Source organism: Glycine soja, unplaced genomic scaffold, assembly GCF_004193775.1.
Source record: "Glycine soja cultivar W05 unplaced genomic scaffold, ASM419377v2 Super-Scaffold_78, whole genome shotgun sequence".
Taxonomy (NCBI): domain Eukaryota; kingdom Viridiplantae; phylum Streptophyta; class Magnoliopsida; order Fabales; family Fabaceae; genus Glycine; species Glycine soja.
This window is the reverse complement of record NW_021143573.1, coordinates 123,677-141,814: the sequence shown is the minus strand read 5'-3', so window position 1 is coordinate 141,814 and position 18,138 is coordinate 123,677.

Below are 18,138 nucleotides of genomic sequence, written 5' to 3'. Positions count from 1 at the left end.
AAATGATCCGGCTGGACCAGCCTGATGACGTGGCGGCGCGTCCGCGGCCTGTGGTGCATCACCCTGGACCTGTCTCTGCGTGCAGTACTTCTCAATAAAAGCTCGGGTGATGGGCGGCCGAATCACCTTGCTAGGTGTGACGGGGACGCCGAACGACTGGCAGAGTCCTGTGATCAAGGCGGGAAATCCCAGGGCCCTGTTGTTATAAAAAAAGTTAATTGGAAAAAAGTTATAAAAAAAGGTGAAAGGGAAGGGTGCTTGTTGTTTTGGCTCAAAATTTATTCTATAATTGGAAATTTCAATTCAAAATTAGTGTGAAGACAAGTGCCAAAGCTAGAGTTTTGTTGAGTCTTTTTTTTTCAGTTTTTTTTACTCTACTCTAGAGCCATTCTAAGTTTCTCTTTGAGTCCTAGCTTGCTTCTATGTCCTTTTCATTGCTTTAATTGTTGAATAATCCTTGAAAAATTGTCTTGTTAAAACTCCATTGGTTTAGCTTTCATTTCATTTTTTTTTTTGGTCTTTGGTTATTGCTTGTCTCTTTGTTTCCTTGTTTATGGGTTGCCATATAGGGAATTGGAAGGAGGATTGGTGCCATCCCTTGAAGAATTTGAGTCCAGAAGCAAGGGGCCAACCACCTTAAGAGGTATTGGACTAAGAAGCACTCCAAATTGAGTGAATCACCAAAGAGAGAACAACCACCAAAATTGAGGACCGTTTTGTAATTTTGTAATTTGCAATTTACTTACCTTCATTGCTTTCAAGTTTTTGTAACAAAAAGGCCTTTCATTGGAAGTGTGTTGGGAGCCTCCAATAGGTTACCAAATTTCCATTTGTGTGTAATAATTTTAGGCAATTTTTGCTTAGGATAGTGAGTGTTTTGTTGGGAACCTTGAATGTGGTCATCCAAACACTCTCAGGATTCACCTAGTTTACATTTCTTGCTTACTTTCATAGCTTATTTCTTTTACCTTCCATTGTCAAATCGCCTAGATAGCTTGCATTTTACCAATTAGTTTTTTTTTTACCTTATCTTTCACACCTCTTTTAGTGTTTATTTTGGCTAGTTTCAACCATAGTTTCTTTTACCTTTTGTTTTCAAACCTCCAACAAGAAAGAACCACAACTTAGAAATCAACATGAGTCATCATTCAACTAGTGTTAATGATGAGGGTACTAGTCATAAGGACCCTCTATCTAGAATCTTAGATGAGTTGAGTTCTCTCAAGTTATGGAAAGAAAAACAAGAGAGAAAAGAAAAAGGAAAAAAAAGAGTGGAAGAAACAAGTCAAGATGAAAGAGAGAAAATAAGAGAGGAAGAAAGAAGAAAAATAATAAAAGAAATGAAAAGAGAAAAACATGCCTCCTATAGTAGTCATGACTCTTGCAAGAGTTTAAGTGAAGAACTTAGCGACTATTATAGAGGGCGCCATAGTTCACATACTAAACATCACTCCCAAAGAAGGGAAAGGGATAGAAGGCCTCAAGAGGTTAACATTAGTCTTCCATATTTCCATGGAAAAGATAATGTTGAGGCCTACTTAGATTGGGAAATGAAGGTTGAACAACTCTTTGCTAGCCATCATATTAGCGAAGAGAGAAAAGTTCCATTGGCTACCCTTAGCTTTCAAGGGTATGCCCTCTATTGGTGGACTTCCCTTGTTAGGGAACGAAGGATTCATGGGGATCCTCCAGTAGAGTATTGGAATAATCTTAAGAGTGCCCTTAGGAAGAGGCACATTGCTCCCTACTATGAAAGGGAGCTTATGGACAAGCTCCAAAGGCTTAATCAAGGGAGTATGAGTATTGAAGAATACAGACAACAAATGGAACTACTCTTTTTAAGAGCTGGACTTAGGGAAGAGGAAAGGACAAGCATAGCGAGGTTCCTTAGTGGGCTTAATATGGAAGTAAGGGACAAGGTTGAACTCCTTCCATATAGGGACCTAGATGAACTAGTCCAACTTTGTATAAGAGTGGAACAACAACTAAAAAGAAAGCCTTCTTCAAAATCTTATGGCTTTCACTCTTATCCAAGGAAGGACCAAGCCCAAGGAGTTTTGGGGGCTACACCTTCAAAACCCAAGGAAGAAAAGGGTAAGACCATAGATAAATACACCCCTAAGACTAGTTCCCAAGAAAGGACTAGCAACATTAAATGCTTCAAATGTCTTGGGAGAGGTCACATTGCCTCTCAATGCCCCACCAAGAAAACCATGATTATGAGGGGTCAAGACATTTATAGTAGTCAAGAGGAAACTACTTCTTGCCCTTCCTCTAGTGGAAGTGAAGATAAAGTAACGGGTGAAGAGTCTAGTGAGGAAGTCTACCCCCATGAAGAAGGTGACCTCTTAATGGTTAGAAGGCTCCTTGGAGGTCAATCTTGTGATCTATCTCAATCCCAAAGAGAGAACATATTTCATACAAGATGCAAAATTTTAGATAAAACTTGTTCTCTCATTGTGGATAGTGGATCTTGTTGCAATTGTTGTAGCACAAGATTAGTTTCCAAGTTGAACCTCACTATCATTCCCCACCCAAAACCTTATAAACTTCAATGGCTCAATGAGCAAGGGGAAATGATAGTTAACCAACAAGTGAAGGTACCTTTCTCCATTGGGACATATAAGGATGAAGTTAATTGTGATATAGTTCCCATGGAGGCAGGACATATTCTTTTAGGAAGGCCGTGGCAATTTGATAGGAAGATAATTTACAATGGCCTAACTAATGAGATTACCCTCACCCATCTTGGCACTAAATTTGTGTTGCATCCTCAAACACCTTCACAGGTGGCCAGAGATCAACTAACTATGAAAGATAAGAGGGATGAGGAAGAAAAACTAGAAAAACAAAATAAAAAGAAGGATAGTAAGGCCTTGTCTTCAAAGGCCAAGGGGAAGGAAAAAGAGGAAAAGGATTCCTCCAAGAAGATTGTTAAGAAGGAAAATCATTTTGCAACAAAAGGTGATATTAAAAGAGCACTCCTTCTTAAACAATCTTTCTACCTTTTCCTATCAAGGGAAACATCCCTTAGCACTGCCACAATTCCTACATTTGAGACCTTACCCCCAAAGGTACAAGAACTCTTACATGAATTTGGTGATATATTTCCCAAAGAGATACCCCCTGGGCTACCTCCTTTAAGGGGAATAGAACACCAAATAGATTTAGTCCCAGGAGCAAGCCTTCCTAATAGGCCAACCTATAGGACTAATCCTCAGGAGACTAAGGAGATAGAGTCTCAGGTAAAAGAATTGTTGAAGAAGGGATGGGTCCAAGAGAGCCTAAGCCCATGTGCTGTGCCAGTGTTGTTGGTGCCCAAAAAGGATGGTACGTGGAGAATGTGTACAGATTGCAGGGCCATCAACAACATCACTGTAAAGTATAGGCACCCCATTCCTAGACTTGATGATTTGCTTGATGAGTTGCATGGTGCCAATATCTTTTCAAAAATTGATCTTAAAAGTGGGTATCACCAAATCAGGATGAAAAAGGGTGATGAGTGGAAAACCGCTTTCAAGACCAAGTTTGGTTTGTATGAATGGCTAGTGATGCCTTTTGGGCTCACTAATGCACCAAGCACCTTTATGAGGCTTATGCATCATGTCTTAAGGGATTTCATAGGTAGATTTGTAGTTGTTTATTTTGATGATATTTTAGTGTACAGTAGGAGCCTAGATGATCACTTAGGACATCTCAGGCAAGTTCTTTCAGTCCTTAGGAAAAACACCCTCTATGCAAATATAGAGAAGTGTACTTTTTGTGTAGATAATATAGTTTTCTTAGGGTTTGTAGTTGGTAGAAATGGGGTCCAAGTGGACCCTGAGAAAATCAAGGCCATCCAAGAATGGCCCACCCCAAAAAGTGTGGGAGATATTAGGAGCTTCCATGGGTTGGCAAGCTTCTATAGAAGGTTCGTTCCTAATTTCTCTACAATTGCATCACCTCTCAATGAGCTAGTGAAGAAGAATGTGGCATTTACTTGGGGTGAAAAACAAGAGCAAGCCTTTGCTTTGCTCAAAGAAAAGCTTACTAAGGCACCTGTTCTAGCTCTTCCTGACTTTTCTAAAACTTTTGAGCTAGAATGTGATGCTTTTGGAGTGGGAGTTGGAGCTGTTTTGTTGCAAGGTAGGCACCCTATTGCTTATTTTAGTGAAAAACTTCATGGTGCGACCCTTAACTACCCCACCTATGATAAAGAGCTTTATGCCTTAATAAGAGCACTCAGAACTTGGGAACATTACCTTGTTTCCAAGGAATTTGTCATTCATAGTGATCATCAATCACTTAAGTTCATTAGAGTGCAAAGCAAGTTAAACAAAAGGCATGCAAAATGGGTAGAGTACCTAGAGCAATTTCCATATGTTATCAAATACAAAAAGGGAAAAACAAATGTGGTAGCTGATGCCCTCTCTAGGAGACACACATTGTTTTGCTCACTAGGAGCTCAAATTTTAGGATTTGATAACATTAGGGATTTGTATGCTTTAGATGAACATTTCTCTCCCATTTACAAGAGTTGTGGGAAAAAGGCCCAAGATGGATACTATTTGGCTGAGAGGTATTTGTTCAAAGAGGGAAAGCTTTGCATACCCCAAGGAACCATCAGGAAATTACTTATGAAGGAGAGCCATGAGGGTGGGCTCATGGGCCACTTTGGGATAGACAAGACCTTTGTCTTACTCAAAGAAAAGTTCTATTGGCCCCATATGAAGAAAGATGTCCATAAGCATTGCACTAGGTGTGTGCCTTGTTTACAAGCCAAGTCTAGGGTGATGCCTCATGGGCTATACACACCTTTACCCATTCCATCTGCACCTTGGGTAGACATTAGTATGGACTTTGTCCTTGGGCTCCCTAAAACCCAAAGAGGTGTAGACTCTATCTTTGTAGTGGTGGATAGGTTTAGCAAGATGGCACACTTTATACCATGCCACAAGGTGGATGATGCTTCCCATATCTCAAAACTCTTTTTTAGGGAAGTTGTGAGACTCCATGGTTTGCCTAGGACCATTGTGTCAGATAGAGATGCTAAGTTCCTTAGCCACTTCTGGAAAACATTATGGGCTAAGCTAGGAACTAAGCTTCTTTTCTCTACCACTTGTCATCCACAAACTGATGGGCAAAAAGAGGTAGTGAATAGGTCTTTATCCACTCTTTTAAGGGCTCTTCTAAAAGGCAACCATAAGTCTTGGGATGAGTATCTTCCTCATGTAGAATTTTCCTACAATAGGGGGGTTCATAGAACCACCAAGCAATCCCCTTTTGAGGTTGTCTATGTGTTCAATCCCTTAACACCCTTAGACCGCATTCCCCTCCCACTTGACACTTCTTTTATACATAAAGAAGGGGAATCTAGGTCAGAGTTTGTAAAGAAGTTGCATGAGAGGGTTAAGACCCAAATAGAGAACCAAACAAAGGTGTATTCAACTAAGGGCAATAGAGGAAGAAAGGAGCTAGTTCTTAATGAGGGGGACTGGGTTTGGCTCCATCTTAGGAAGGAAAGATTCCCTACTAAAAGGAAATCCAAGCTTAGCCCAAGAGGGGATGGACCTTTTCAGGTCTTGGAGAGGATCAATAATAATGCCTATAGGTTGGACCTCCCAAGAGAGTATGGAGTCAGCACCACTTTTAATATTTCTGATTTAATTCCTTTTGCAGGTGGAGCTGATATAGAGGAGGAGGAACCAACAGATTTGAGGTCAAATCCTCTTCAAGGGGGAGGGGATGATGCAATCCTCCCTAGGAAAGGACCAGTTACCAGAGCCATGAGCAAGAGGCTCCAAGAGGATTGGGCTAGAGTTGATAAAGAAGGCCTTAGGATTCTCATGAACCTTAGGGTCCACTCTTCTTTGTAAATAGTAGAATAGGTTGTTTTCTTATTTTGGGCCTTGTATTTTGGCCATTCTAGTAGTATAGGGTTTTAGCCTTGTATTTCAGGGCATTTTGAGTAGTCTTTGTAGTAGGATTTTTTTTGTATTTTCATGGTTTTTTGTCATGGGGGTGAGCTTAGCTATTATAGGGGTGTGTAGCTAAGCTCTAGCTTCTCAAGAAAGCTTCTCAAGGAGGTGAGCTTAGTTTTTAGATGGGTGTGTGTAGCTAAGCTCTAGCTTCTCAAGGAAGCTTCTCAAGGAGGTGAGCTTAGTTTTTAGATGGGTGTGTGTAGCTAAACTCTAGCTTCTCAAGGAAGTTTTCTCAAAGAAACTTCTCAAGGAAGTTTTCTTAAGAAAGCTTCTCAAGGAAGTTTTCTTAAGAAAGCTTCTCAAGGAAGCTACCTAGTCTATAAATAGAAGCATGTGTAACACTTGTTGTAACTTTGATGAATGAAAGTCTTATGAGATACACTTCAAAGTTCCACTTCTTTCCTTCTTTTATTCCTTCAATTTCGTGCTCCCCCCTTCTCTCTTTCTTATCCTCCATTAAAGCATCCTCTTCAAGCTTCTTATCCAAGGAAATTCTTGGTGGTGAAGCTCCTTCTTCCTTGGCTTATTCCCTAGTGGATGGTGCCTCCCCTATCCTCTTCTCCTTTGCCTTCCGCTGCATCTCCATGGTGAAAAATCACCATTGAAGGACCTCATTGAAGCTCAAAGATCCAACCTCCATAGAAGCTCCACAAGCAAGCTTCCATCAGAAGCTTTTCCAAAGTGGTCTTCGGCATTACATTTAAACTCGATCCATTGTCGATAAGTACCTTTGCGACAACGTGGTCCATACATCTCACCGACACATGTAGAGCCTTGTTGTGTCCTCTCCCCTCAACGGGAATCTCTTCTTCCGCAAACACGATCTAGTTGTTGGTGGTTATATGATTAACGATGCCTTCGAAACCCTCCACTGAGATATCATGTGCTACATGGGCATCGTTAAGAACCTTCATCAACAGCGCACGATGAGGCTCGGAGTTTATGAGTAGTTCTAGCAAAGAGATCCTTGCTGGAGTTTTATTCAGTTGCTCGACTACCTTAAACTCGCTTTGTTGGATGAGGCGGAGGAACTCATGGGCCTTTTCCGAAGTCACGGTTTTTCCTTGAAGTCCCTCTTTCTTTTCGAATCCTCTTGCCATGGGAGGATCTACTTCCTTTGAGGGGGTGGCTATGTCTGTGGGCTCTTGGACCATGGGTGCCTTCCCTTTAGAGGGCAATTCCGCCGGGTGAGGGGAAGCGAACACTCGACCACTGCGGGTTACGCCACTGAGGCCGGTGATGTTGGTTACCTTAGCTGATAGGGAGTCAACTTCGGTTACAACTCTTTCGCTGGACGTGGGAGGGGTATACTTCCACGGAACGACCTTATTACTTTGATATGCAAATGGCGTTGGCTTGGGTGCTGCCCGCGGGTATATGGGTGTGGAGCCGGTCCCTTTCCTAGTAAAACATATCACTAGGGCCTTGGGGGTTAGAGGAACCCTCTTCTCTTCCGATTGCATGCAGATTTGTGGTTCTTCCTTCCCTCCTATGAACACTTCAAGCTGCCCGCAATCCATGAGCCGCTGAAGCAATTCTTCCACCGCGGGACAGGTTTCCATGTCATGCGACTCCCCAAGGTGAAACAAACATTCATCCCTTTCATCCCCACCTCGGGGGACCATGCATGCCGCTTGCAGTGATTGATAGATGAAGCATCTAGAAGTAACCACGTCTCCTAACCTCTTTGTCCGTGATGGCCCATCCTCTTTGACGGCGTTCACGCTAGCCCCTCCATGACTAGCTAGCGGGTTGGTTTTAACATTCGGGCCTTCCTCCTGAAACGCTAGCCAGCCAGCACTAATCAGGTGTTGCACCTTATACTTGAACGGGATGCAGGAGTCAATATTGTGTCCGGGAACTCCACTATGATACACACACTTGGCACCCAGATCATACCACTTGGGGTAGGGTGGCTGAAGAACCTTCCCGGGTATGGCCACCACCAAGTGATTCTCTAATAGTGAAGGCCATAACTCGGAGTATGCCATGGGAATAGGAGGGAAGTTGTCTTTCGGGTGCTGTGCATATTTATAGGTCGCGCCGAGGGCTGTATTATTAACTGGCCGGGGTGCGGCTGGAGCTGTGCGTTGGGCCGGCGCCCTTTCTGCTGCGGGTGGTCCTTTTACTTGAGTTGGGAGGGAATTCCCTGCTCAGATTAAAAAATTTGGGGGATTGGGCTGGTATGAGCTTTGGATATTTTGGGGTGCTTTCATCCATGTTGGGGCGGTGGTGACCGCGTGGGCGTCTCCTTCCTTTTTCCTCGCGCCCACTGCTGGGGCTCTTCTGTTGTTGTTGGGGGCCGTATTGGCAGCATATTCGAACTTGCCTTTTCATAGCCCGGACTCAATCCTTTCTCCGGCGAAGACGAGATCCGCAAAGTTAGCTGGCATGTAGCCTATCAGCTTTTCATAGTAGAACATGGGTAACGTATCGACCATAATATTGATCATCTCCCTTTCCGTCATGGGCGGTACGACTTGGGCTGCGAGATCTCTCCATCTTTGGGCATACTCCTTAATGGACTCATGCTCTCCTTTAGTCATACCCTGAAGCTGGTTTCGATCGGGAGCCATGTCCGTATTGTACTGGTACTGCCTAATGAAGGCAGTTGCCAAGTCCTTCCATGATCGGATCTAGGAAGCTTCCAGATTGGTATACCATGCTATAGCTGCCCCGGCCAAGCTGTCTTGAAAGAAATGGACCAACAACTTTTCATCCGCAGAATACGCCCCCATCTTCCGGCAATACATCCGGAGATGCCCTTTTGGACATGTCTTCCCTTTGTATTTATCAAAGTCCGGTACTTTGAACTTGGGAGGGATGACGATGTTGGGCACAAGACACAAATCTGCCAAATCCGAGAAAGGGTAATTATCGAGGCCCTCGACTGCTCTTAACCTCTCTTCAAGCACCTCAATCTTTCCCTTATCTTCCGCAAAGGGAACAGATTCTTTTACGGGTGTGGGTGAGGCCGGGATATGACGGACTATGTTCGGCTGGGGTAGTTCATGCGGGGATGGATCTTTGAGGTGGAGCAGGGGGCCAAGGTGGGTATCTCCTTCCCCATCGTCTTGTCCGGGATAGTCTTCATAAGGTGGGAGTTGCCCTTCAAATGTAGGGGCTTGGCTTAAATCTTCCGGAGTGGCACGGGGGTAAAGTCCGGAGGCAGGCCATAAGGATAAGCTTGCGGACTATACCTTCGACCGAACACGGCCGTGTTTCTGTCTAGGCCCGGATTCAAGGCGGGTTGCAGCACCGGCTCCGCTTCCCTAACTGTACTGGAGGCGGTTGCGGTGGCTTTATCCTCTATGGTTTTCTGGAGTTTTAACATGACCTCCGAGATGGAAGCCATTTGATCTTTTAAGGCCGATAGATCGGCCTTCATCTGTTCCTGCACGCCCTCTTCATTATCCATTTTTCTGGATCGAGTGTTATAGGGGTGCCTTGGTGTTTTCTTAGTTATGATGAAATTCCTAAAGAAATAAACAACGGTGAGTATGCCACCAAAACATGAGTATACAAATGGATGATCGGAGCACTTGGATCCACCCCAAGATTTTTAGATAACGTAATGAGTCCAAAACTTCTCATTTTATAAAAAGAACAAAACTTTCATCTAGCCAAGATTATACAAAGGTGTTACAAAAGAAACTAACGATTCCTAATTATATGGGCCATCAAATCTATCATGTGCTGACAGTAACTGATTAGCCCATGAAATAGTCGCTTCTTGCTTTGGCTTTGGCTTTTGCTTTGGCTAATAAACGCGGGAGGTCTTGACTCCCATTCAAGGTCAAGGCGAATCTATCCATCCACATAGTCGCTTCTTGATGCAGCGCATCAATCACCCTCCCTCTTGCTTCTTTTTCGGCATACACTTGTGCAAAATCCTCCACTAGCTTTTGTTCATGGGCCATGGACTGGTTCAATTCTTCCTTGTATTGCCCTATGATGGCTAGCATGCTTTGCTCCGTGGCTTCCAAGTGTTGAGCCAAACTCCTTTTGGACCTCGCGCAAGCAACTAAATCTTCTTTTAAGATCATGCCATGCACCCGTGATCGATCTCTCTCCTCTCTTCGGAGCTTGAGCTCATTGTTACTACCCCACAATGCTCCTCGGAACTTCTCTTGGCCATATTCCTCTTTGCGGGCCCTTTTGGTTTCTTGTTCAAGGGCTCTTGCAGTGGTCGCGTTTTCCTCTTGTAACTCGGTGCACTCCTTCCGGATGTGTGTAGCAGCTGATTTGAACTTCTCCTTGGCGAGTCTTGCCTTCCATAGCTCTAATTTTAGAGCTTGGACTTCTTCATCTTCCTCCGGAGCTTCGAAGTTCTCCTCATCGATAACTTTCAACTTGGAGAGCCAACCTAAGCCCCGCGTGTGAATTCTTAGCCACCCATGATAACCTCCAATGACGCCATTTCGGATGCCCCTAAGCTCCTTGTCTTTCCTCCATGGACTCCTCCACGCCTTGTGGATTCTTTGTATAACCTTGAGACCTTGCGCGCCTAGATCCCTCACAAGGAAAGGCGAGAGACTTTCTTCGGTTGGCGCTCCCCTCATGGGATACCCTAGTTGTCTTATGGTGAGTATGGGATTATAATTAATACAACCCCTAGTCCCTATCAGTGGAACATTAGGATAGTCCCCACATGAGAAAAGAACTCCTTCCTTGCCTTCCTTCCAACGAGGAAACCAATTGATCATGCTGCCCCCTATCCCAGCCAAATGTTGGTCCCAAACGACTCTTCCTTTTTCGGCGCACGAGCGATAGCTTTGAAGCGGACACGGGTGTCTCGTGTCTTGTCGGAACAGGTGTGAAATCAACCATACACAGAGAGCGGGTAAACAACAGACAATCCGTGCACTATTTTTCTCGCATCTCCGGTCAAAGGTGTCGAACAAATCTGCCAAGATAGCCACCACTGGACTTTCCTTGCTATGGTGATATGCGAGGAAAGCATCAATGGCGGCTAAGTCTACCAAGCCGTCAACATTCGGAAAGAGGACAACCCCAAAAATCAGCAAAGCTAAAACATCAGCAAACGGGCCCCACTTCTCTTGGCTCGCCATATCCCTTGCCTTGTCTTCCAAGTATTTCCGAGGCAGGCCCACTACGCCGTTCCGAACTTGCTTTATGCGATCCAACTCTTTTGCTGAATCTCCAATCACAGCCGCAACCTTGCTCAAGGAAGGAAGAAAGCCAGAGAAAAGATACGGTTTTCTCCCCCCGAGAGGGCATCCTAATATCTCTTCAAACTCCTCAATAGTTGGCACCATTTGGAAGTCCCCAAACGTGAAACACCTCAACGGCTGGTCATAGTATTAGGCGAGGGATACGACGGCTTCCGTAAATACCTCCGCTACGGTCAAATCTAGAATCTTCCCGTACACTTTGTGGAAGGCTTGCCTTTGGAGAGGTCCCATCAATCGTCCCAATTCCTTGAGGCTAGTGACATCTAGACCTTTAACCTTGACTTGATAAAACCTTTTGCCGTTTTGATTTGTCCCCATCATTTACCTAAAAAAGGGATGGATCAAGACTCTGACATGAATGATGCAATGCGTATGCATGAAACGGAAAGAAAACAACACAAAGGGGTAATCCACACATACGAGACCGCAGAGACCCAATTTTAATGCTACGCTTTGGGCATGATGGCGCCTCAACGTAGCATTAAAAAAGGTTACGTATTACTCTAAAGAAAACAAACATTACTAGCAAAACTATAAACTAGTGTTATTTACAAAAAAATGCATGAGAACGAATGGCACGGAGCGTGTTTGCTCTTTGCCCCTATTTGGGAACCTAGGACAATATCTAGGGGTCTCTAATAACTACTCCCCAATAATTCATAATTCACACGGCTGTTTTCTAGAGGTATCATCACTCAAGATAATAATGTTGTGGCGGTATGGAATACCAGCGACAACACATTATAAAGAGAGAAAGCTCTAGACGAGGTTTCACTATTATCAAGCAAGTCGGAGACCTAGCATGATGATAGATTCACCTCCACTCCTTAAATTCCCATGAACCCGGGTGTAGGGCCCCTTTTTTTACTCAAACCCGTGGGTGCTTAGAATGCAGTGCAAAGAATGCAAAATAGACAACAGTTATTTACATTTTACACAGTTCAATAAAAGCACACCCAAAGTTCACAATTCCACAATTCCTAAAATAGGCCTAACTCACAAAAATAATCCCCAATGGAGTCGCCAACTGTCGCAACGTGCCCTTCGCGGGCGAGCGAGGGCGACGCTCACGGGTGCGCTTTCCAAAGGAGGAAAGATGCGCAGAGTCGCCACCAACGTTTATTTGTGGAAAACGTCGGAAAAACCGAAGGAAACTGGTCAAAATGAAAATTCTAAGTTCGAGAGTTGTATTTAAGCTTGAGGAAGGTATTAGCACCTCTCACGTTTGTCTCAAAGGACAACAACCTATTTTTCAGAATTGTGGAAATTGTGTTATGTTACCTTTTATTTCTTTTTATTTTTTGAGGTCGACAAAAGCGGGGCTTTTGCTCCTACGTACCCTCCTTTGGAGAGGAAATCAGACCTACGTAGTTCTTACTTATGCGTGAATCAAGTGATTCTTTTTTACTTGAAGAGCGATCATTTCAAGGCGTTTGGACCTTTAAAAATGATCCATTTTACTTAGTAAGAAACTGAAATGATAAACTTTCAAAAAACCTATTTTTGTGGACGAGCTTGACTAGGCGAGTTGATTTTAGCCTTAGTTTCACTTTAGTTATTAGTCAATTCAATTAAGAATGAGAAATCCCAAAGAGAAAACGTCTGATTGATCTTTCGCTTTTGTTTTACTAAAAGGTATTTTTTTTTGTTATTATATTATTATTTTACCTCTTTTTTTGATTTCCAACGTGGTTACGGCACGACCGAACGGCCGGAATTCATTTTAACCAAAATTAACGGATGATACAATTCAAACGATCAGTGGAAATTTATTTTATTTTTAGATTAAGCGAGAAATGACTTAAATAAATGGCTTAAGCACGTCAAAAGGAGGTATAAAAAGTAAATGAAAACGAGAATAAAAATACATGAAACAAAATGTGGACCACCACGGGTACATAGAGTGAATTGAAAAGCTTGGTTTGAGGTACTTACCCGTTGAAGACTGAAGAAAACGAAGAACGAACGATGAATCTTTGAAGAACGGTCGGGAATATTCGCGTAATTACTCACGGAAACGTTACGGAAGCGCCTCGGCTCAGATTTTTTTCACGAAAGTAATTTTCCTCAGCAAATTCGAAAGAGAGAGAAGTGCCTAAGGGGCTGAACCCTTTTCTTTTTCACTTCTTCCCCTATTTATAGCAAAATAGGGGAGAAGCTTGCCGCCGCCCAGGCGAGCAGGGTTGCTTCCTCCAGAAGCAACAGCCTTCTGGAGGAATCTTCTGGAGGGCCCAAGTGGGCCTGGTTGCTATTTACACCCCCCTGTTTACTAAATGCACCCCCCTTTCTATTTTTTTGTAATTCTTTTTCCATAACGTTACGAAACTTTACGAATTTCGTAACGATGCCTATTTTCCTTCCGCAAGGTTACGAATCCTTACGGATTATATATTTTACTCTTTTTTAGCTTTCGAAGAAGTTACGAAAACTCACGGATTGCGCAAAAACACCTCTTTTCGATTTCTGCCACATTACGGAATCTCACGAATCACGCAAGCCTGCTTCCTTTCAATTTCTAAGACGTCTCGGGACTTCATTTATTGCGCGTCATCAAGTAATAATCCCCGGACGAAATTAGGGTATGACATTGTGTTGGCACAAAATAAGTTACTTTCTAAGCAACTTGAGATCTTAATAGAAACAATTGGTAAATTGCCAACTAAATTGTCTATTGGTCAACCTTCGCAGTCTTCTGTTTTGCAAGTTACAGGTTGTACCATTTGTGGTGGTGCTAATGAATCCGGCCATTGTATTCCTTTTGAAGAACAAATGCAGGAAGTTAGTTACATGGCAAATCAACAAAGGCAAGGATACAACCAAGGAGGATTCTCTGGTTTCCAGCAAGGTCCCTACAATCAACAAGGACAATGGAGATCACACCTTGGTAATCAATTCAATAAGGACTAGGGTAGACCTTCCAACAGGCCGCCTCAACAAGGGCATAATATTTTCCAGAGGACTACCAAACTGGAAGAAACCTTGGCTCAATTTATGCAAGTGACCATGTCCAACCATAAGAGTACCGAGTCAGCCCTGAAAAACCTTGAGATTCAAGTGGGTCAACTGGCCACACCATTAGCTGAGAAGTCATCCAACAACTTTAGGGCAAATACTGAGAAGAATCCCAAAGAAGAGTGTAAAGCTGTTGTAACAAGAAGCAGGAAGCTTGTGGCAGCTAAGGATGAGGATGTTGTTGTTTTGAAGGAGCAAGTTGCTTTGAAGGACACTACTGTTAAAAAGAAGAATGAGGTAGCAGATGCAATGAGTCAGAGGAGGGAAAAACAAATAATGGTTGGAAAGAAACAAATAAAAGACAAAGAAAGAGAAATAGAGGTAGGAAAAGACAAAGAAAAAGAAGAAAAAGAAAAAGTTGAAAAAAATAAAGATGAAGAAAATAGTAGGAGTGAAAAAGCAAGAGAAAATAGGAAAGAAAAAGCTTCAGATGAGGGTACGGAAGTGCCATATCCCGTGGTACCTTCCAAGAAAGATAAGGACCGCCATCTGGCGAGATTCCTAAACATTTTCAGGAAACTGGAAATAACTATGCCTTTTGGAGAAGCTTTGCAGCAGATGCCACTCTACTCAAAGTTTTTGAAAGATATGTTGACAAGGAAGAACAAATACATTCACCAAGAGAATATCGTTGTGGAGGGCAACTGCAGTGTTGTGATACAGAAGATCCTTCCACCAAAACACAAGGACCCTGGAAGTGTGACTATTCCTTGTTCAATAGGTGAAGTCATAGTGGGGAAGGCTCTCATTGACTTGGGAGCTAGCATCAACTTAATGCCACCCTTCATGTGTAGAAGGTTGGGAGAGTTGGAAATCATGCCCACCAGAATGACCTTACTGCTTGCTGACCGATCCATCACAAGGTCGTACGGGGTAATTGAAGACGTCTAGATAAGAGTTAAGTAGATGGTCTTTCCAAATGACTTTGTGGTCATGGATGCAGATGAAGATCATGAGGTTCCCATCATTTTGGGATGCCCCTTTATGTTAACTGCAAGCTGTGTAGTTGACATGGGAAGAAAGAAATTGGAAATGGGTTTTAAAGATCAGAGGATCAATTTTGATCTATTTGTAGAAAACAAGCCTGTACCAGTTTAGAATGTCTACTTGCAAGTGATGGAGGGTGATAAGGAGGTTCTGAAGTTAAAGGACAAAGTGGATATCACCTATTGAGGTATATGTGTCAAGCTAATGACGTTAAAGAATCGCTTCCTGGGAGAAAACCCAATGTTGATTTCTTTCATTCTGTTTTCATGCATTACATAAGTTAGAATTTGCTTGGTGATCATTGAAAAAGCGGTTTATTAGCTTGTTTTTAATGATAGATATAGGGGTTTCTTTTAAAAGGGGACTGATCTCTTTTATCATTATTGCTTGTTTCTAAGCGTGTCGTAATAGCGTTAAGCGCATCAACCCCTACATCTTTAGATATTTGGGCTAGCTAAGCTAATCGTGGCTGAGCTAAGCCAAATTCAACTCGGTCTGAATTGGGCTAAGCCAGAGCCATCTGCTAAGCGCATCATGTTTAGTGGATAAGAGTAGTTACCTTGCGCTAAGCCCTATTCTTTGCAGCCTAGTAAGCGCTAAGCGTGCACTTATGCGTTGAGCGCATACCCCTCTGTATGTAGCATGAAGTATATCAGTTAAGCCAGCCATGGGCCCGGCTTAGCGAGAGTTGCAGGAATTTTCATCTGCACAACTCACTGAGCACGTCTATTTGCACTAAGCCCAATAAAAAAATATATTTGAATTTCAAAATTTGGGCTTGGGCTCAGTGAAACGACCCTCTAAGCGAGCGTGTTGAGAAACCAAACGTCTCTCGCTACTGCTTAGCGGTCGCACTCGCTAAGCGAGTTGGTCAAAAATCATATAAGTGAGTGTAACAACAGTTACACTCACATTCACTCATATTTTCTAAAACACATCCCCTACAGTCTCTCTCTCTCCCAAATACTTGCACATTGCATTTATGCATCCTTTTGGCATCTTCTGTTAGTCTTCACAAAGCACCTCTGATCCAAGTAAGTTCCTCACTTTATTTATGCTTTTGATTTTGTTAAAACCTTTGGATAGAAGACATTAGGTTAGCAATTTAATTTTTAGGATTATTTTGTAAATAGAATACATAAAAATTAGGACTTTGTTAAGGATTGTACTTTGTGGGTACATTCGATGGTTTTGCATGTTTGATAGGTGCCTTTTAAAGGCCTAAAAAGAGAACAAAACAAAGTTCATTTTTTGCGTTTTGTCTGGAAAACACAACGAACTCGCTAAGCGCGGCTAATGCGCTAAGCGAGTTCATCTAAAGTGCGTGAATGTATGCATTCCAAGGTAAACTCGCTAAGCCAATTGCTTTGTGCTAAGCGAGTTCATCTTTTCAGATGAATGTTCATCATCTGGTATGAACATGGCTAAGCGACAACTTTGTGAGCTAAGCCACCAAAACTCGGAAAGAGACAACACAAGGGCTAAGTGAGTGTCATCCCGCTAAGCCCGAGTAACTTAGAAAAAAATATGGGAAGGCCGTCGTGCGCTAAGCCAAGCTGATTGGCTAAGCGTGTCTAATTCGCTAAGCCATATCACTTAGACAATCTTGAAGTTTTGACAAGCGCTAAGCCAGCCCTGCTGAGCTTAGCGCAATTCGTTGCAGCGATCATTGGGCTAAGTGCACCCTGTTGTGCTAAGCCACTATGTGAAATAATTTGCTCTGGGCTAAGCAAGTACCTATCTCGCTAAGCCGATTATGTAGAACAAAATTTTGCTGTCATAACTGGCTAAGCACCACCTGTTACGCTAAGCCAGTGTGTTGTTTTTCCTAAGGTGCGCTGAGCGATAGTACTTGCGCTTAGCGGCTGATGCTTATTTCTATTTTATTTTTGTGTTTTCAAAACTTGAATAACTTATGGTCTAATCAACTTTTTTGGGTTCTTTTTATTATAGATGACATCAAGGAAAAGGAAGAGTACTGCTTCTAGGCCACAGGCTTAGTATGATACCAGGAGATTCCAATCCTTGGAATCCTGGATCCGATATATAGATAACATTCTAGATCGGAAGATCATTCCAAAAAGGAATGCTAAGATTTATCATACTAAATTCAATGAGTTTAAGGCAGAGTTGGAGAGGTGTAACCTACACAAACGCCTCGCCAACCTTCAGGAGGGAAGCATAGATGTGGCGGTGGTTAAAGAATTCTATGCCAACCTGTACAACCCAGAAGACCAAGTTCCCAAGTGTGCCAGAGTAAGAGGTCATATGATCAAGATAGATGTAGACAACCTGAATGAATTTATTTAGACACTAGTGTTATTAGAGGAGGGGAAATCTTTACCCACCTACTCTTGATTTTGCATATTAAGCTCTGATCCCAGAGAGATGGATGCTAGCTTGTGCATTCCTGGCAAGGGCTTTGTTCTGAATGTTGAGGGCCAACCATTGAAGCTCATCAGAAAGGATCTTACTACCTTGGCCTAGACATGGAGTGTCTTCTCTTACTCCAACCTAGCTCCTACCTCCCACGCCTTAGACTTGAATATGGACAAAGCAAGATTGGTTTATGGCTTAGTCACAGGGATGGACATGAACATTGGCAGCTTGATCTCTGGAAAGATAACCATTATGGCTCAGTGATGTGTCATCATTTTCTCATATTTCTTAACCCATTTTGTCACCATTTTAATTACTGGTTTGCCTTAATTGTCAAATTAATTATGCAGTTTTATCATTTGGGCCTGCTGGATTAATTTTGTGTTTTTAATTTAATTTCAGGAGAATTATAAGCAATTGGGCTTGAATCCAGAATTGGGCTTGAGCTTGAATCCGGAATTGGGCTTGGACTTGAAGAGAGCAGACTATTTTATTCTACCAAATTTTATCTTATCTAGATATTATTTAGATTTGATCTCATCTAGATATTATTTCATCTAGATCTTATCTTATCTTATCTTATCTAGATTTTATTTTATTTA